Genomic DNA, 21,729 nt, shown 5'->3' on the forward strand with positions numbered 1-21,729 from the left:
GGCCTTGCTTTGTGGAAAAGGGGTTTGATGCAAGTGCAGTCCACACAAGCTATTCAAGGACGACACTTTCCGCTTTTATGGTATTTTTCATTTCTTCTAAGCAAAAAATCAAGTTCACGCGGAGAGTTTCGCCCCTGATTAGCCACCACACCGGTTAATCTGGGACGACACTTTACGCACATGCATAAAACACCGTTTTCACAGAGCACGGCCCAATTTATATAAGGCAATATTTTTTCTAAATATAAGTAGAAGTTAAGTTGCGCGTTAAGTCTTATTTACTACACAAATGCACTTCTGTACATGCGGCGTCTCATCTGGGTCTACGCTGTTTGCCAAGGCCTTTTTTCTAAACGCTAGGCATAAATGGGTTAAACAGTATACATTTAGCCAAATTTATCTAAAAATGGCATAAATAAATTCATTTTAATGTACACACTAAAGGCAATGCATCTACGTATATACATAGTTACATGACTATGGTAGAATTGAATCACACAAACACACCCATGCAGATTTTAAAAAATGTATTGCACGAAAACTAACATATTGTGAAATCAAATGTAAAGGTCGGCGAATGATTTTGTCTTCTTTCATCATTGAATTATCTCGAGCAATGTCAAAAGGATATGTTCATCAGAATAGGAGAACACCTGGAAAAATACTAGTCCGATGGATTCGATATGAAATTTCGACTTTAACGACTGGCCCAGTCTACCTCCAGATTACCACTCAAGGTTCCAGACAGATTTATAACGAACTCCCGTCATCGACCCTTTGTTTAATTATCTCTCTGCGCTGGATCCCTCCCCAGAACACGTGCATGGTATCCTTTGTGTTCAAAATGAAACATGTGCACGGTGCCCTTTGTGTTCACAATAGGAGAGGAAACCATCTGAGAATACATTAACTCTTTTTTTTAAAGGCATTTGCAAACAGTTTGGATCCAGATGAGACGCCACAGAACGTGGCGTCTCGTCAGGATCCAAACTGTTTGCTATTCTGATAGTATTCTGTAAAAAAAATTGAAGAAAATGCTAATTTTAGAAATTCAACAGACGGCATTTTAGCAGACGACAAATTTCCCAGCATGCAAAGGGTTAAATGGGTCTGCTGGATGGTAGGCAATCTGATTCTTTCTATCTCCAAAACAGTGTTGACAGCTTGGTGTGTGATTCGGAGAATTCTGTTGCTGATGGTGAATGCGTGGCGATATTCAAATATGAATGCGAACTAATGAACGAGCTCGAATAATTAATGCATGAACACATCCGTGTGTTACTCGGTGCAAATTACTTTCAGATGACAAACGATTAGACTTGAATACATGCTCAGAATAGCGAAATTAACCCATTTATGCCCAGTGGACTCTCCCATCCTTGTAAATTGGATCAATTTATTTCCAAAAGTAGGGGTGTCTGGTATATTTATTTCTATATTTAGAATATTTCTTACAGAAATTTCTTTAAGCAAACAGCGCAGACCAAGATGAGACGCCGCATTATGCGGCGTCTCATCTGGGTCTCTGCTGTTTGCAATGTCCGTTTTTCAGGACGCTAGGCATGAATGGGTTAAGTGACATACTATGAGAGATATGTTCATTATCCGATTTATAAGATTATCAAATGCTTTATACGAAGAAGCATTTGTATTTCATATTTTATTCTTTAAAGTTGCGCCCCAGCAAACGATATTGTTTTGAAATAACAAGTTTGAAAACATATGGATACACTGTGGCACAAGAACCTGCAAGGCAAACGCTATAAATGGCCCCCTTTCTATCCGAGTATTAATTGCATGTGAATACAGTGTCTTCCGCGAAGGTAAATCAAGGGCGACACTTTTGGCTCTATAGTATGTTTGTTTAAAGAAAGTCTCTTCTTACCGAAAATCCAGTTTAGGCGGAAAAAGTGGTCCCATATTAGCCTGTGCGGACTGTACAGGCATTAAGCACTATTTTCCCAGAGCGAGACTCATTTATGATCATGATGAATTATTCAGATATTTGGCAGAATAAATGCATTTGTCTAGTTATAATTCTCCAGATAAATACACGTATATTATAAATCGGAACCCATTCAAACAGTCAGACAGAACGTGATGATGGTTCCAGTTTCAAATTATTACGTCTTTTATTTTCGTCATAAATTAGATACGGAACTTACCGGAGCATGTTTCGGAAACATTACAGGAAAATTCGGCCAATTTGACACTAAATAACTACGAGCAATTAGCTTCAATATTGGCATGTAATTAGAGCGCCTGTGAACGCTCACGCTGGACAGGCTGACACGTGATTAAGATTGTATGGTAAGGTTTCAGGCGCTGACAGTGCTCCCAACTAACTAGTGACAAGAAAAATATGGTATCCGTTCAGGTATTATCAGCAGCTGTTTTGAGCAAACAATCTTTGCATGTACTGTAGAGATCTTTTCATTTCAGCCGAGCTCTGTGAAAACACGCTTTATGCATATGCGTAATGAATAGCCCCAGACTAGCCTGTGCATTACGCACATTCTAATAAGGGACGATAATTTCCGTTTAACTTGACTTTCGCTATGGAGAGACTTTCTTAAAACTGGACTGCACAGGCTTATGTTGGACGACACTTTACGCACATGCATAAAACCCCTTTTCACAGAGCAAGGCTCAACTGTTAATTGGGGCTAGTTTTACCTTACTGACGATACCTTATCTCATAATTAGAACACCGTCCATCTTAATAAGGACTGACTATCACCACGTCGTGCGAAAATGCATTTAAAAGAGTATCATCAAAAGGGCCAAAAGGGCAATTTCAGGCGTAAATTGTACCAAAAGCAAAATCAATCGCCTACAGCGAACACCCGAATAACGTCTTATTATTCAAGTGGAATGACGAGCATGACATTTTAAATTCCACTATTGTGCAGTAGTTTTACACCGTAAAATGTTTATTTCAAAACAAGATGTACTCTTAAATATCTCCATTTTAGTTCATACCAAGTGAGTAAAATTATGTATTGGAGCCGTGCTCTATGAAAACCCGGGCTTAATGCATGTGCCTAAAGTGTCGTCCCAGATTAGCAGGTGCAGTCTGAATTTCGCCCATCAAAACACATTTTATCTTTCAGACTAAATACTTAATTTAAATGGGCCACCTTACCCTCCCTACTGTACATATTCAGCCAATGATTAACACACCTTCCGTTACATATATCACGGATGTGTTCCAAAGGTGAGAAAGGAGATAATTTACGGAAATTCTTCGTATAGAATTTCCATTGCGCTACATCTCTCACGGATGCGTTCGAAACGTCAGAAAAACGGACAATTGACGGAAATGCTTCGTATAGAATTTCCGATCGCATTTACCAATTTGAGTACGTCATAACCCTTGTACCTGGGGAATAATCACATTTAGGTCACAATTAAGCTGTTTGCCTCTTTAAAGCGGGTATATACGATTTGTATATGTGCTGAATTGTAAAATATTGATACAAATATGTTATAATAACACACAATATGCAAGACAAATGATACATTTAAGACGAATTTCATAAAATACAGCAAATACAAATTAGCGCCCCGAGCCGATTGTGACGAAGATAATTCGTAATTATTTTCCTACAATAATCGATGCATTCGTCTTTTTAGTAAGTGTTCGTGTGTCGTATGAATCGATATCGCTGCAGGAATTTCAAATGAACCGTTAAACTAAATTTAGATTCACATCGTACATGCATGATATACATGCTGGCGAATTCGGCTGTACAGCCTTTTTCGATTTCAGAATTAAATATCTGGCTTATTTAGCATTTTTCGACACATGTTCTTCTTAACTTTTATTTTAGTTTATATTGAAATATATGTGTAATAAGTTTTTTACACATTTTATATTAATTAATAAATATTTGACAAGATCGTATATACCCGCTTTAACATAATGTCAGCGACTTATTGTAATTCCGCCAGATTTAATACTGATTTTGTTAAGCGTTATACGTCCTGTTTCTTTTTGTAACACAATGAAACGCAGTTCATTATTGGCAGTTCTTGAGTTTTTGCGAGACCAAATCTGATAGTAAATCGACCACATTTTTCTCCAGGATAAGGTTTAAAAGAAGGCGACCTCAGTCAACCGTGTTTTATTTCATCATGACTTGAATGATGATAATAATTGTTCAAGCTATCTTATTATACACTATGTACATAATGAAATCTTTGAGTACGACCCGTCCACGTGCCAGTACGATGTAGGTCGCTTCGGCGTCACGTCTATGCGGCGTAGCAGTGCGCTGAGGGATATTTATTTTTTTTACGATGTTTAGTACCGCTTTGCATTATTATTTTGAATTTTAATCGCGGTCAAGAATGAGAAATATTTAACAGACATAATAATAAAGTAAAACATAACGTTCTTGTAATAGAGTTGCTTCGGACGCGGATACCTCGTCTCCCTGACAGGCAGGTATACTAACGGTAAACCAATATACTATCGCGGCGTCATGGATAAAACTTTTAAATCCTGTTGGTTTGCATCAATTATTTGAGAGCTCTATTAAACGCACATTTTGATTAACTTAAGGCCATTGGCAAAGAAATAGCGATTCTATATAGTTTTTTAATCAATATGCGTCATAAATGTGAGACAGTTTTTTGTTCTGATTATTTGAACTGTTTTCATAACTTTTTGTTCATAATCAACTGGCTGATTAAGACAACGGATATAATGAATTGAGTAGCGCTCTGAGAAAAGGGGGTTTAATGCATATGCGGAAATTGACGTCCCAGAATAGCCTGTACAGTCCGCTCAAATTGGATTTTGCTAGGATGAGTGGAATTTGCACGGGCTAATCTGGGGCGACACTTCCCGCATATGCATTAAACCCCATTTTCTCACACCGCGTCTCAATGGAATAATTCGTTGCGTTGAAAAAGTATGCTAATGCGACTTAACCACGTCAGCTGTTTTGTTACGAACCAACGACTACTAGAATGGAAAATATCAGAGATGTGCAACAGATTGGACCATGGGATGTGACATTTGGTCCGATAGTAAATAGTATTGCTTGATATGGTATGTATACGAGACTGGACCATGGGTTTCGACACCTGGAGGGATAGGAAATAGGATTGCTTGATATTGTACGAAAACGGTCTCACCCCTATATGGGGATATAGCTCAGTGGTAGAGCATTCGACTGCAGATCGAGAGGTCCCCGGTTCGAACCCGGGTGTCCCCTTATTTTACTGTTCATACGTTATAAAATCACTATATATTTTCATTTTATAAGAACGTTCGTACCTTGTTTGCAGGTTCAAATAGTTCCCACCTCAGATAATTCATATTTAGAAAAAGTCGTAAAAATGATGACTATGCAAAAACGTTGAAAGACACATCAAACTTTTATAAAAAGTACGAGAACACGCTGACTTAAGTCTGTAAGTCGAAACCATTATGACCTGGACATGATGTCGGTAGATGAAAGTGATAAAATACAGGTTTTACGTTATTACATAAAGAAGCATATTATATGAGACTCGTTCTCCGAAAACTGGGCTTAATGCATGTGTGTAAAGTGTCGTCTCATATTAGCATATGCAGTCCATAGAGGCTGATTCACAATTGCTTCTCAAAGGACATTTAACTACAGAATGCGCCAAGTTTACGATCTACAATATATGTATTTCTATAGCAGTATGATTAAAATAATAAAATTGACATAATTTCGACTTTAAAGGATGCTAATTTCTTATTTAAAACAACCTCCACAAATGTTGTTAAGTTATAAGAGACGTAAGTACAATACCGATGAATAATCGTATAGTATTTATATGGTTATAATTAAGATATTGAATTACATCACATCATATTATCATTATATATTATGTTCACCTGAACACTACACTTACAATTGAAATGGATATTTAATTGAAATAGAATAATCGCAAAACAGATAAAGATACTGTATACAATGTCCAAAGACATGAACTGATCCAACGAAAATATGAAACTTGTACAAGTAGCAATTGTCCATCACTTTGTGTGTTGTCGGAAACGCAATATCGCGCGAATCTATTTGTATAAGAAAATCTGTTATTACTTTATGAAAACAGAAATACATTTGTTTTGGTGTTTGCTCTACGTATATCGTTATTCGATGGCATTAACTGATGGCCACTGTAGTAATAATGTTTTGTCACACCTTGTTAGGAAGGCGACGGACAAGATATTTGAATATTTGTGTGAAAGATAGAACTACCTGAATACAGTAGTTGATTATATGGGGATATAGCTCAGTGGTAGAGCATTCGACTGCAGATCGAGAGGTCCCCGGTTCGAACCCGGGTGTCCCCTATCTTTTTGCTAATTAACCGTAATATATACAATTTTATTTAGCGAGGTTTGACAACTTTCGAGATGCCACGCCTTATCTAGTTGTGCATTTTTTCGGGATGAGTACTTTAACTGTATACGATTAAAATAATTTGACGTCATGATACTCCATTTACTATATAAAGTAATGTGTCAGAAACTACAGATACATTTCGAGCCACGTCCTCTACAATACACTATACGTTCTCGTTTTTCACATGCAAACCTATTAAACAAAGGTGCACTATTGTAAAGGTAGTTCACGCTGTATATGGGAGAATACCTCGGTGCACTCGCTAAAATAAACAACACGTGCATATGCATACCTAGTGTCCTAAGTACCCAGTAAAGCCAAAGTAATTACTTTACGCGGTTCTTAGCCTTTGGTCGAGATACACAATCATTCATGCGCTGAGCGTTAGAACTATCAAGTATAGTTTGTATTCAGTGTTTTGATTAAAAGCTATAAAAATACCCCAGCATTTGCTGCATGCAACAATTCATAACTAACATCCGATCACAAGCACATGAAATCGCAATCTTCATGAACAAATACAAGACAAACGTTACATCAGCGGAGTGACAGAAGGCTCCACCAGAGAAAGATTATTTTTTGTTTCAGCGAGATGAGGACATAATTCCGTCTCGAAACCATCATATCTAGAGACAAGTCCAACGGTACTTTAAAATAGAAAGTTTATTTTTACTAAATCTGAGTTAAATAGCATATTAAACTATAAATCAATTAAGCTGATAATTGCCTGCGAAGAAACAAGTAAGAAAGTAAAATATATATGAATGGAAAAGCTGGTTAAGTTTGCGACTTTGAGTGCGTGGTCGAGGCAATGTGGTTCGCTTTTACGGCTTTTATACGATTTTTACACGCTGTGCTAGGAATACAACCCACCTCCAATGAACGGAAAATATACATTAGTGAGCAGAAAGGGTTTATTTACACAATGAATGGGATCAAAGATCAGAGAGCCCTTAACGCGTCCGCGGAGACGTAAAATCAACAGGATTATACTAATATCCGGATTGATTAACTTTATTGCCCGTAACGGTACGGAGCTTAGACGGTTTACAAACATGCCTTGTTTATTTGCAGGAATGTCCGCGGACTTTTGATGCCGGCATATCGGACCTGCAGATCTGTGTGTATTAACCTATACTCAAACACATAAAAGGGTTTATGTTTTCCGCCTTCTTCGATGTCACGCTTTGTACTGGATGAGTTTGTAGATTGTTGGCGGCAACTGTTCTGGGGGCCGTTTCATCAATAATTACGTATTTTTATACGATCGTAAATAATGTATCGATATTAATGTAGTCGTTTACGATTTTACATAAACTCCGTTTCATCAACGAATTCGTAAATGCAACATACATAAAATACGACTACTTAAATATACGTATTTTGTAACCGAAAAAAGTAGTGACACAGTCTGAAAAATTGCATGACGTAATTTTCGCGCGTTCTGTCAGCTAAGGCAAACATCGCACAAAAACATACTCCTATAAATATGAGGTCGATTTACGTCTAATTATTTGGACTAACAAAAACAATGCTAGTTGTGAATCAAAACAAAAACAAACACTGGAAAACGACGTGTAGACCGGTGTGGAAGGCTACCGATTGCTGTTTGGCCGACACTCTCCTTCTGTTACTAAACGCAAAAAGAAGTTATTTTGGATGGAGACGGTTGAAATGTGAGTTGAGAACTTGTTGGTCATGAATGAAGACAGCTGAAATAATTCGCGTTCAGGATAAATCTGAACGCGAATTATTTCAGCCAAGTGTCTGCCAAAGCAAAAATCATCAAAAGACTCTAAGGCGGCAATTGATATTGACAAGAATGAAGATTATTGTTTGCTTATTTTCTTTATCCATGAATAAAAATGTATTGGTAAGATTAATTGTTTTGTTCTTTCTATGCAGAAATGTGACTGTGGTGTAGATCAATTAACAGTTAAATAATATAATTTAATAGAGACCAATCGGAATTCAGGCTGACAATAACAAGACATCATGGATTGAAAGTTTGTCATGTCAGCATTTTTGTGTTCAATTATCAAATATTTTATTTCAATAAGGTATTAGATTCACATGACACAACATGTTTAGTAATTACAAATGTCATATCATTGAGAATGCTATTTGTTTGTCTATTATATAGAGGATATTTGTTGGATTCGGTGGATTATCGTTTTTAATTCACGAGTGATCATAGACAATGATATTTTCACAAGTGGCGCAGCCACGAGTGAAAATATATATTTTCTATGATCACGAGTGAATTAAAATCAATATTCCACCGAATCCAACAAATTTTCTTTTTATTTTGTGCTTTTTTCGCAGTTTATATACATTGTTAAAGAGTTTTACTTAAGAATGTCGTTGGGATTATGTTGTCATTTTGTCAAATAAATGACGTCATTTCACAGTTAACAATGAAAATTATCGATAATTCTCACTGATAATTTTCATTGTTTGAAACAGTGAAATTATCCGTTTTAATCCACCGATATTTGTCTATAAACAACCGGAAAGCATTAAATAAATATCATTGTCCACAATAATTTTATTATAGTGTTGATTCACAAGATGTAAATAATCAACATTGATTTATATTGCTTTCTCTGCAAAACTGTGTTACATGTAAAGATCACAAATGCAGTTTTCATTTCTTTGTTTTTCCAGAAAACAAAATGTTATTACTGGCTGAAGGACCAAAATTGAATGGACAGAGAACACGGTTGTCAAAACTCGAACAGAAGTTGTGTCACTCAGCTACATTAAAACATAAAACTGAAGGCAGAAGCAACAAATAGTAATTGTTTTTTATGTCCCCCACTATAGTAGTGGGGGACATATTGTTTTTTCCCTGTCTGTTGGTCTGTTGGTCTGTCTGTTGGTCTGTCTGTTTGCGCCAACTTTAACATTTTGCAATAACTTTTGCTATATTGAAGAAAGCAACTTCATATTTGGCAAGCATGTGTATCTCATCAAGCTGCACATTTTGAGTGGTGAAAGGTCAAGGTCAAGGTCATCCTTCAAGGTCAAAGGTCAAATATATGTGGCCAAAATCGCTCATTTTATGAATACTTTTGCAATATTGAAGATAGCAACTTGATATTTGGCATGCATGTGTATCTCATGGAGCTGCACATTTTGAGTGGTGAAAGGTCAAGGTCAAGGTCATCCTTTAAGGTCAGAGGTCAAATATATGTGGCCCAAATCGCTTATTTTATAAATACTTTTGCAATATTGAAGATAGCAACTTGATATTTGGCATACATGTGCATCTCGTGGAGCTGCACATTTTGAGTGGTGAAAGGTCAAGGTCAAGGTCATGCTTCAAGGTCAGAGGTCAAATATATGTAGCCCAAATCGCTTATTTTTTGAATACTTTTGCAATATTGAAGATAGCAACTTGATATTTGGCATGCATGTGTATCTCATGGAGCTGCACATTTTGAGTGGTGAAAGGTCAAGGTCATCCTTCACAAGGTCAAGGTCATCCTACAAGGTCAAACATCATATAGGGGGACATTGTGTTTCACAAACACATCTTGTTTTTCTATAGATTATAGTAAAGCTGACTGCTAATTATTTCCTACAATGAAAATGTAACAATTTATGTTTTCAATTTAAAGCTGGGCTGTTTTCGGAGAAAACCCAAGGTATTGTCATAGCCAGCGTGTCGTGTCGTCCGCGTCATGCTCAAACCGTAACATTTTGTCAATGTATTGAACTTTGGCCATAAAATCAAAGTGCTTCCACCTATAACTTTGAAACTTCATATGCAGCTCCACCTTGACGAGTTCTACACGCCTCACTCATATTTGGGTCACTAGGTCAAAGGTGAAGGTCACTGTGACCTTAAATTAATTCTGACAAGCTTTTATTCGTTAAAAAATGCACCCGTAGCCGAGCGTTCACACCTGTTATGCGGTGCTCTTGTTTTTCATTGTACTCTGTTTTATGGGGATAAAGTATTGCTGCATTTTTTCATTTAACTTTATTACCGGTAACCTATTTACCAGGGTATGAACTTGTGTGTTAAGGTATTTTTTATTTAATTCTTTCGACTTCAATGTACTTAAAAAAGAAATTGGAATGTAGAGCATTAGTGTCACACACAAATGTTGAGTTTAAATTCAGAAAGCTAGGTTAATTTTGCAATACAAAAACTAACTTTCAGAAACAAAACCAGGTCATGTAGGCATGCTAACTTATTATGACCATAGTGTCATATGTTGTGTATTTAATATTTAGTTCTGTTAAATGTATAAACTAGTAAATTTATCTGCTTGCAGCAACATGTGAAGAATGAAGCAACAGCGTAATAAAACTCGGGAGGAGATGTTGATGGCATCAAGGGAAAGATATGCCATTCAGAGGGACATAAGCAATAATCATGAGGAACTGATTTCTCTTAAAAAAAAATGAAATTCTAAATTGCTCAATTGTTTCTGGAACTTTTAATTGATTTTACATGTGATGGTGTTCAGTGAGTCTATGAAACTTATTATTACACATACTATCATGTAAGATATAAATTGTCATATGAATTATAATACCATGCCCAGTTAATATATTGTACTTCCTGATTAATAATAAATATTTGTGAATGTTCTTTGTGTTTTATTCATTGAAAACTAGTGTCATAGCAACTGTTATCAAATACCATAAACATTATTATCATAAACATTTCAATAAAAATACAAAAAAAATGCACAGGTAAACAACATTTTTTAACGGTAGATGACTAAATAATTGAACAGAGAATCATAAAGGGGTAAAGTTTAGTAAATACATTCGGAAACAATCTAATATACTGGAAAACTTCTATTTTTTATGACAATAATATCCATATTTATAGACAGCACACTAATTATAATAAAGTACCGATACATTTACAAGCCCACTTTTTATGCCCCCCTTCAAAGAAGAGGGTGTATATTGTTTTGCTTGGTCGGTCTGTCCACCAGATGGTTTCCGGATGATAGATAACTCAAGAAAGCTTAGGCCTAGGATCATGAAACTTCATAGGTAGATTAATCATGACTGGCAGATGACCCCTATTGATTGTCAGGTCACTAGGTCAAAGGTCAAGGTCACAGTGAGTCGAAACAGTAAAATGATTTCCAGATGATGAATTAAGAATGCTTACGCCTAGGATCATGAAACTTCATAGGTACATTGATCATGACTTGCAGATGACCCCTATTGATTTTCAGGTCACTAGGTCAAATGTCAAGGTCACGGTGACTCAAAATAGTAAAATGGTTTCCGGATGGTAACTCAAGAATGCTAACAGCTAGGATTATGAAACTTCATAGGTACATTGATCATGTCTGGCAGATGACTCCTATTGATTTTCAGGTCACTAGGTCAAAGGTCAAGTTCACAGTGACAAAAAACGTATTCACACAATGACTGCCACTACAACTGACAGCCCAAATGGGGGGGCATGCATGTTTTACGAACAGCCCTTGTTTTAATGTGGCTTTGAGAATGTTAATTACAGAGAACACCTTTTAGAGCGAAAGTCAGTGGGTAAAATATCACTTGAATAATTGTTAATGGGGAAAAGTACCTTGAGTATATGATCTTTTCTGGAGCTCAGATAACTGTTCAATATTCAAGGGACCTTTTCTAGTTTTGGTAAATTGACTAAATTAAAAAAATAAGTTTAAGATTCGCAAACTTTTGTTGTAGTTATGATATTTGTGAGGAAACAGTAATACTGAAAATTTACCATACTCTTAAATATCCATTATATGCATCTTTTGACGATTTAAAAACTTGAAAATTTTAAAGCGTTGCAACTATCTGCTGCAACACTCGACGATTGAATAATTTGTAGAGTTCTGTTGTTGTCGTTATATTTTGTGACACGATGAGGATTGCTTATATAAAGTGTAAAATACATCACTCATTGTATCAACATGGACGGACAAGTGGTCTTAGTGCGAGGCTTTTTCTTTAGGAAAAGTTCCCTTTAAAATAAATATTAAATCAAGCACTTGGTAATACCTAACACATAACTTTTTTTATTGGTCCTCAGAACATTGGCATTTTTTTCTTTCACAAACCTATAACCTTGAAGTAAATATTAGACAAATTATGCATACATAATTATAAAACATGCAAACATCAGCTGTTGTAACTAGTGTGTCTAGACGACCAGGAATACCAATCCTTCCAAATCAGCTATGACACAACTTTACGCCATTTGGTTGAGTAGTGTAGCTCTGCCTATTCAGAGAAGACTCAAGCCATCTATCACTTTATAACATTTATAACTATAAATTTTTAATATATTTTATGAAACAGTTCGATCAGCTGCTGCCTCTTATCACATGCTGCTCGATGTACTGGTGTGTTGTTCATAACTTCCGGTTCCATCACGTTTCCAACCAATTCCTCTATCAGTGGAACGTTTGAATCCAAACACAGGTTATGCAGGGGCATGTATACAGTTGATATTTCACAGCACTTATTGGACTTGAAAGGCCAACATCCACCAGTGGCATGCAGATATCTAAACAAATATCAAAAGTATTTCTTTAACATAGACATTTGTCTAAGTGACTAAATTGTCCTGATACCATTGACATTAATTTAATTTCAATATAAATTATATTATATAGCCTACACAACACTTTATTTGTGCCTGTATTCACTATTAATGTACAATATCATTTAAATGCACTAGTAAACAATATTTCATACATAGAGTCTGAGGATAAGCAAAATGAATTTTTAAGATTTAAAATAAAATGAATAAATCAACAGTTTATTTAAACGGACATTTTTTTATGAAACATCATATTCACACATGCAAACAACCCTCAGTTATTATAAATGTTAATTTACATATAAATTCTAAAATTTGATAATTAAAGTTGTACGTTATCAAGCTTTAGAAGTTACGTTTGATTTAAGACACTGTGAGGCACAAGAAAGAGATTGGCACTAATACTTCATTTAAATACTGTGTGGTAAGTTGATCTCGCACTAATAAGACTAATATTTCACAACCTAAATAATATGTTACCAATCTCGTGATTTCAACACTCCAAATGCCCTTCTACATAGATGGTCATTGTAGGCCTGTTCCACAGCATGGGAGGGATGAGGTTAAGGGGTCATCAGGTTAGTCCTTAACGGATACCCACTATCTCCCAGAAAATGACCCTCATCATTGGTGCTCAGATATTGCTGTAAAATGAAATATTTTATTGGGCAGTTGCTTTGTCTTTGATAAAACAGCAGTCCACAGTTAATATTGTTAGATTAAGGTAGGAAAGCATCTCAATAAGTTTCACAAAACTAGCTTAAGTATTATCAAATCACTATATTTTAGTTACCTAGATGAAATAATGTAACTTAAGACAATATTTAAAGATAATACTGATAGCTGTATTGGCTAACACATAAAAGAACAAAAGGTTGATCACACAGTGCTAATGGTGCTTATTGTGGTAGTTAATGATTTTTGCGCATGTACGTAACTAATTATTATTAGATGTCAAAGATGATAAGCATTACGCTTATTTCAACCTCTTATGGTATTTATCTGCTTTTATGCCAAATTTAATGATAAGGTAATGAATCATAATACTGTATTTACATTTACCTCATGCTGGCGTCAGCAACAGCCTGCACATTAATGGCATGGAATCCTCAGTAAACATCTCCCTTGGCAATATGCAATATGCCAAAATCTATAAAAAAAAATAAAAGTTATTCATTAACATGAAAGTGCTCATCATTTCATGTTCACATTACCAACACAAAAGGGAGGATTGCAGAAAAGGAGTAAATAAATAAAAAAGCCCCATCAATATGCACGAAATAAATTTTTTGGATGGGGGGTGCATATTTATAGCACCTGCAGAAGTGAATTTGACAAATAAATAAATTGCAATCAAATGAAAACAATATAGAAATAATTAAGGTAATTGTTCTGCAATTATTAAAGACATAAGGTACAATCTACTTTACTCACGCTCGATTGGTTATTCACAGCTTGGGTACTACTTACATGTACCCCTGCTATCATTAAGCATACTTGCATGTACCTCGGGTAAGGTTAATATACTTAAACGTACCCGGTCCTTATTAGGCTGTATCCGAGTTGTATTCCTGCCCAAAATTCGATGTGGTACAGTGCACTACAGATAAATGTAAAGCCATATTGTTTATCTAAATAAAACTTACCTTTTGAAAAAACTGCATCAATATTCTTTTTGAGTATAAATTTCTATGATATAAAGACTATTTGAGAAAAAAAAGGACATTAATGTGAACATTATTAAAAAAAATAAAGCCTACAACAACCCATTTAGCATTAAATTTCCGGCTATGTTAAAGTATATTAACTGTAACAGGGTTAGCTCTACATGTAAGTATACTTAAAGAGTACCCGGGGTACAGGTAAGTAGTATCCGAGCTGACAATGACCAATCAAACAACATTGTAATCAAATGAGAACAATATAGAAACAATTAAGGTGATTTTTCTACAATTATTAAATACATAAGTTACCATTACTCAAGCATCTAGTTAACTCACCAATTCAATAAACTTGTTTAAAAATAGCAAACACAAACAATATCATGATGTCATATTCATTTTCATGATCACGATGTTATAATCAACAATTTCGAGGTAAAGTAAAGAGAAACAAATTGTACGTTAAACAGAAAACTGGCAGTCCCAAGGTCAAACAACAGTATAGAAAACTCAGAAATCAGGTTAAAAATAAAATAAATCAGGCCCACAACAGTTACCTTGAATACGTACTCGAAGCGCAGTCCGGTGATCCAGACACCCCCCATATAGGTCAAAATTTCTCCCGTAAGAAGCTCTTCTCCACAATCAAAAATGCTAAACAGGATACCCAAGGTATCGCTCCTCGACTGGAAAATGATAATCTCATCACTGATAGCAAGGGTCAAGGCAAACTCCCTCAATCGCCAATTTCAGTCCGTCTTTACCCCAATGAATCCTCTAAAATTAGGTCAACTCTGTTTAATGAAAGCCCAAACCCTGTTTAGCAACACCCCTAAGACAAAATACCCCAAAATGCCTGAAATCTCCATAAGTGTAAGTGGTGTCCAAAAGCTTCTGTCCAACTTGCAGACTGGCAAAGCTTGCGGCCCTGACAATATCAAGCCTATTGTCCTAAAAAATCTAAGCGTACAAATTGCCCCCTTGGTTACCAGAATCTTTCAAAAATCTCTAGACACAGGCACTGTCCCCTCCGACTGGATCAAGGCGAACGTCACCAACCTTTTCAAAAAAGGCGACAAAAGTAACCCCGCTAACTATAGGCCGATTTCACTGACATGTGTTCTTTGCAAAGTCATGGAACATATCGTCGCCTCAAACATCACCAAACACTTCCAGGTCAACAACATTCTTTTCCATCTCCAGCATGGCTTTAGGTCAAAACTGTCATGCGAGACACAGCTCATAGGACTTGTAGAGGACTTATCCAGGAACCTTATTCATGGTCAACAAACAGATCTAATACTCCTGGATTTCTCGAAAGCGTTCGACAAGGTCAATCACACGAAGTTACTCTACAAACTGCACCAACACGGCATCCAAGATAGCACATTACAATGGGTCAAATCTGTCCTTATAGGTCGACTTCAGTCTGTCTTGGTAAATGGTGACAATTCAGACGAGGTTACAGTCACATCAGGTGTCCCCCAGGGCTCTGTTCTCGGCCCTCTCCTCTTCTTGCTCTACATAAACGATCTGCCAGAAAACATAGTGTCACAGGTCCGGTTATTTGCTGATGACACTGCTGTCTATATCACGGTCAACAATCCCACTGAACAAAATACCCTGCAAGAAGATCTAGATCGGCTACAAAAATGGGAACACTCTTGGGATATGGAATTTAATCCTTCCAAGTGTACGGTTATGAACATCACCAGGTCAAAACGTCCCTATAAATCCACTTACACACTCCACGGTCATACCCTTGAAACAGTTAGTGATGATGCTAAATACTTGGGTGTTAGCATCACAACTGACCTCAGCTGGAATAAACACATTAACCAGGTTACTGCAACAGCCAGTCAAACACTAAACTTCCTCAAACGCAACATTCCCATAAAACATCCACGCATTAGAGAATTTGCCTTCAAAACCCTGGTCCGCCCACAACTTGAGTATAGTAGCTCAGTGTGGAGCCCACACACACAACACAACATAAACAAGATCGAGATGGTCCAACGCAGGGCCGCTCGATGGGTTACAAATGATTACTCATATCACAACAGTGTCACACACATGCTAGACAAATTAGGGTGGCGTTCACTTGAGAACAGAAGGTATGACTCCCGGCTACTGATGTTCTATAAAATTGTCCATGGACTGGTTGCTGTACCAATGCCTCCCTACGTCACTCCTCCGACCCGGCTCACTAGACATTTGCACCCTCTTTCATTCAGACAAATCCCCACTCCAAGCAACTACTATAAATTCTCCTTCTATCCAGCCACTATTGTCCTATGGAACTCTCTACCAGCCAATATTGCACATTCACCTACCCTGGACCAGTTTAGGCTGGGGGTGACCAAACTAGACCACAGTTTCTAAGCAGGCTGGCTGTTTTTAACCTTTTATCTGTATATTCCTTCTTTTAACTAACACTATCACCTTTGTCTCACAAATAAATTATGTATTACTTTTTATCTCCTATACACTTCTGCCTTAATTTCCTAGCACTGACACGCGCCTGCTTGTAATGCTAATTGTTGGTGACTAGCAGTATATATAGATAGATAGAAGTATTGTTCAATCATAACATTTAGAAGTAGAACAACTATAAGTTCAACATTAGCGGGTGGGGTAAATCAGTCTGCACTTAAAGTCATCGATAAGTTCACGTCGACACAAAATAGAATGAGTTTAACATAAAGTCATTTGTAAAGAAACACAACAATAAATGCTTAAACTAATACCGGTAATCATCGAATGCTTTTATTAAGAAAAGATACAACAATTACTTATTCTTCAACCATTTTGCAAAATCCGAGTTGTCAAATGCTAAGTAAACAAAGGGCAACTACTCTAAAGTTTTTGGGTTAAATGCTACTTATTTGCTATGTGAAAATAAATACAATTTTATAATTATACTTGTTTAAATCAATGATTTCTTCGCCTTATTTACATACCTAAGCGACGGAATGAAAGGGATGAGCTCGCCGGCAAGTTGGTGCTATGTCTTCCCCGATCAAAACTAACAATCGCTCTATTCCGCCCTTACTTAGACGATATATAAAACCAATGTTCTCATCTCTTAGGTTTTCGAGAACAATTCTCTCCCTAAAAAGCCTTGGCATTGGTAATTTTTCGTCTCCTGTCATCGTGGATGACAAAAACGACCGCCATTACGTTAATTTACGGGTGCCCTTACCCAGTCGTATATTATGTATGAAATTTATGTAATTTTAATTTACGATTTGCTTGATGAAACGCGATTTCATTGAAACATCGTAATTTATGTAAATCGTAATTTACAACTAGTCGTAAATCGTTGATGAAACGGCTCCCTGGTACGCATAGTGCTTACTTTGTACGTCGCTTTTCAGTATGTTGCGTCACACGAACAAACATATAGACGTTATGTTGTCTTTGCTTGCCTACTTTTATTGAAATAAAACCGCAAAAGCCCTTATTTGTTTAAAGTTAAAGATTACAAAATATTACAACAAATACTTTAGATAGTTAACGTTAAAAAATCATGTCCGACCACTTTTTAATATGGAAAAAACAATGTAATAGTAATTTTCTTGACGCGGAAAAATTGGACAGGGATAATTAGTTCCTGAAATAAAAATGCCTTGACTACATAAATCCGTAATTTGTTCAGTCTCGATATCATCAATAAGCGTCCGCCAAACTGTAATTGTTTTGAAATATTTACTTTGCATTTGGAATAAATATGATTGATGCCCTTGCATTTCGACAGTAAATACATGTGTTTGCTTTTTGTTATAAAACATGTGTAGCCTTAAAGTTAACATTTGATCGACATTCCAAATGCATGTTATCTAAACTATTAAATTATTTCAAATTATACAGTTTGAAAATGCTCAAATCTGGATAAGTGATTTTGCCTATGTAGATCATTTTTTGTTTTGATGCTGGTCTCACGTCAAAACGAATAAATGAAGGTAACACACACATAATATTACACCGTAAACATAGGCGAATAACGATGCAACATCACCACGTGTCTTATTTTGACTCTAAAAGTTATCCGAATTACCACATCCCATTAAAAGGGACCTTTTCATAGATTTGGGCATGTATTGAAGTTTGTCATAAAATGCTTTGAACTGATAAATGTAAACATTGGATCTAAAAAGCTCCAGAAACAAAAACAAGAATAAAATTTAAGAAAGAAAAAACTAAACCTCAACAGGGCTCGAACCACTGTTCCCTGGTGTTAAAGTTCCTTTACTTAGACCACTCGATCATCCGTGCTCATACAATCAGTGATGTAAGCAATCCTCGTAGTGTCACAATATATAACGGCAACAACAGACCTCTCTACATTATTCAATCGTTTCATGTTGCAACGAAAATGTGTTAATCTGAAACATTTTTTTATTTTGTAAATGTACCTAAACATGAAAAGGCCCCTTTAATATGTAGGTAAAACACGCTGAACCGTTTTAATTACCAATGATTGTTTGATTCAAATGATGAGCATTGCTACGTTGTGTTATTTTGAAATGATTCAACATGCGTCACCTTTGTTTGTACCTACTTATTATGTTGTTTTCTAATCTTGCCCATTATGGATTAAGTCTATTACAACAATTTCCAATTAATGCCGAGCTGAACTTAGCATGCACGTGTTTGATATGAGATGCACTTGTTTGTGAGTAGTTTTACCCTTTTACCACTTAGATACGTTTTTAACCCATTTATGCCTAGTGGACTCTCCCATCCTTCTAAATTGGATCAATTTATTTTCAAAATTAGGGATGTCTAGTATATTTATTTCTATATTTAGAACAATTCTTACAGAACTTGCTTTAAGCAAACAGCGTAGACCCAGATGAGACGCCGCATCATGCGGCGTCTCATCTGGGTTTATGCTGTTTGCAATGTCCTTTTTTCAGGACGCTAGGCATGAATGGGGCATTTGTAGTCCCTTTGAAAATTAAATTTAATTAAAAACATTTCTTCATAGATTCAAATTTATGGCTTCATTTGCAACCCTTAGATACTGATGGGCAGCAAAGAGTAACTCGCAGTCAGATCTTTTTTTTGCTGTGAGCAAAAGCCATTTTCACTCTGCTTCTTCTAGGGGAAAGGGTAAGTAAATCGTGTTGGGACATGCATTTAACTGAATATTGTCTATGATTTGGCCGACGTGTTTGAATAATCTTTCAGCGGCTAATAAGGTTACCAGACTTCTGACCGGATATAAACCTCTTCGCGCGACAGATAAGGGCCGATAGTGTTAATGGAACCAGACAATTATGACGATTTCATTGGGTAGTTTAAAGATCCATAAATTGTTCATAAAAACTAATTGGGGTGTCTTGCCAGCGTCCCAACTATAGGATATCTTCCTCGTTTCTGTCTTTATTGCTCCAGAAGAATTCGCCCCATCTCGACACGTTTATTAATACGTATTACGAAAAACTACATAAATTATTATGATGCTTTGAACAAGCCCACAAGTCACCGAGTGCCGAAAAATCTAAATACCGCTTTAAATTCTACGAAAAAGCAACAAAAGAATTCGTATATAATAATTGAAATAATTCTGTCGGGATACACATATATTGAAACTACTGTCTTTCAATACTATACTAAACGGCGGGTGTGTTTGGGGCTTAAAAGTAAGGGGCTAATACTATTCGTTGACTGCATTATTACCGGTACATGCGTTTGCATCCATATAGTAATTAGACAAATGAAATTCCGCACAATTCAATAAGAAGGATGCTTCTTTTTGACGATGCGAACAGCATCGTCCAAGGTATCATAACCATCAAAATTCACAATGGCGACCTATGTAAAAGACAGAGCCAGTCCGATTGAGATAACTCGATTTTTCAGTTACTTTCCTTTTGCATTCGCCACTGCGTAAGAGATTGCTCGTCATTGATAACATTCTCCTAGCAGAGTTGTCGTTCGTGTTTCAACATTCAACAATGGCCGCTACCATGAGAGTCTCGATTCAAAACTTTCTTACTGCAGAATTGGCTTGTTTCGCTATTTAGAAGCTGTCATTTAGGATATATGAATTATTTATTCACTAAATCTCCGCTTATGACAACAATAGTTGAAATTCGAAGGATATATACTCGATGTGAATGAAGGACTTTCTGGATCGTAACAGCTTGACACGGCAAAACTGGCATACTGGTATTTTTAGTTATCAATATATGTCACATTGTACTTTATAAATTGTATTCGAGCAATTTGCGACTTATTGAATGACTATGATACCCGATATCAACATTTCATCGGGGATTTGCAGATCACCAAGCTGTCCTGAAATTCAACATTGATTTCAAACTCTTTACTGGTTTATATACTCTTTCTTAGTGCTAGTACTTTTTATCATTTTAAAGTTAAATGAACTGTGTCACAGTAAAAGAGACATTAAGGAGATTGTGGCCAGTTTGGCTCTAGATCAGCCTGCAGTCGCTTGAAAGCTGTTTGCTTAAAAGCGTTTTTCTGACAATAACAAATAATTTAATTAGATACTGATTTGACTGCGCTTTTCCTGTGACCTGGCTCAAATAATAGAATTGTCATTAATCAAATTATTTATTTTGAACATTAATCAATTGTTTTTCTTGTCCCTCGGGATCAATGACTCCAGCACTTTCCTGTTGAGAATTGAATACTGCTAAAGGCGATGCTAGGGGGCGTGAGAGATGTTGCACCTTCCAGTATCGCTCGATTGTTCATTGTCGGCTCGGGTACTACGTACATGTACCCCGGGTACTCTTAAGTATACTTACATGTATCCCGGGTACGGTAAATATACTTAAATGTACCCGGGAAATTCAACCCCTAAATCAGTCGTTTTCGACTATTTTTTTGTAATAATTATATATACACATCAGGGCATAACACTAACTTTTTTTCAACTAGCCCCTTCGGGCTAGTAAATGCAGAACCTACAAGCCCTGACCAATCTTTCATGTGCCCTGACCCAAGTATTATAAAAACCTTTATATTTATCATTCAACTTGTATTTTCTTGTGCTTGGAGATGCGCAATTATGATTAAATCATTCTTATTAGCTTGCCTTACTCATGCTATTGAATTCAATATTCATCTATTTAAGACATCTACCGGG

At 36.2% G+C, this 21,729-nt stretch overlaps 2 long non-coding RNA genes and 2 other non-coding genes across 4 annotated transcripts; 3 read left to right on the plus strand and 1 right to left on the minus strand.

Annotated features, from left to right (window-relative positions):
* The first annotated feature begins 5,153 nt into the window (after positions 1 to 5,153).
* Positions 5,154 to 5,225, plus strand: Trnac-gca (transfer RNA cysteine (anticodon GCA)). The gene has a single exon. It is a non-coding gene; the product is annotated as a tRNA-Cys (tRNA).
* A 1,043-nt stretch (positions 5,226 to 6,268) lies between these two features.
* On the plus strand, positions 6,269 to 6,340 carry Trnac-gca (transfer RNA cysteine (anticodon GCA)). The gene has a single exon. It is a non-coding gene; the product is annotated as a tRNA-Cys (tRNA).
* Positions 6,341 to 7,844: 1,504 nt separating this feature from the next.
* LOC127851681 (uncharacterized) lies at positions 7,845 to 10,997 on the plus strand. Its single transcript, XR_008035882.1, has 3 exons — positions 7,845 to 8,068; positions 9,060 to 9,189; positions 10,679 to 10,997. It is a non-coding gene; the product is annotated as an uncharacterized LOC127851681 (long non-coding RNA).
* A 2,471-nt stretch (positions 10,998 to 13,468) lies between these two features.
* On the minus strand, positions 13,469 to 17,566 carry LOC127851309 (uncharacterized). The gene is made up of 3 exons (XR_008035727.1): positions 17,354 to 17,566; positions 14,008 to 14,095; positions 13,469 to 13,589 (listed from the first exon to the last, which is right to left on the minus strand). It is a non-coding gene; the product is annotated as an uncharacterized LOC127851309 (long non-coding RNA).
* Between the last annotated feature and the right edge of the window lie 4,163 nt (positions 17,567 to 21,729).

Source organism: Dreissena polymorpha, chromosome 11 (genome assembly GCF_020536995.1).
Source record: "Dreissena polymorpha isolate Duluth1 chromosome 11, UMN_Dpol_1.0, whole genome shotgun sequence".
NCBI classification, from domain to species: domain Eukaryota; kingdom Metazoa; phylum Mollusca; class Bivalvia; order Myida; family Dreissenidae; genus Dreissena; species Dreissena polymorpha.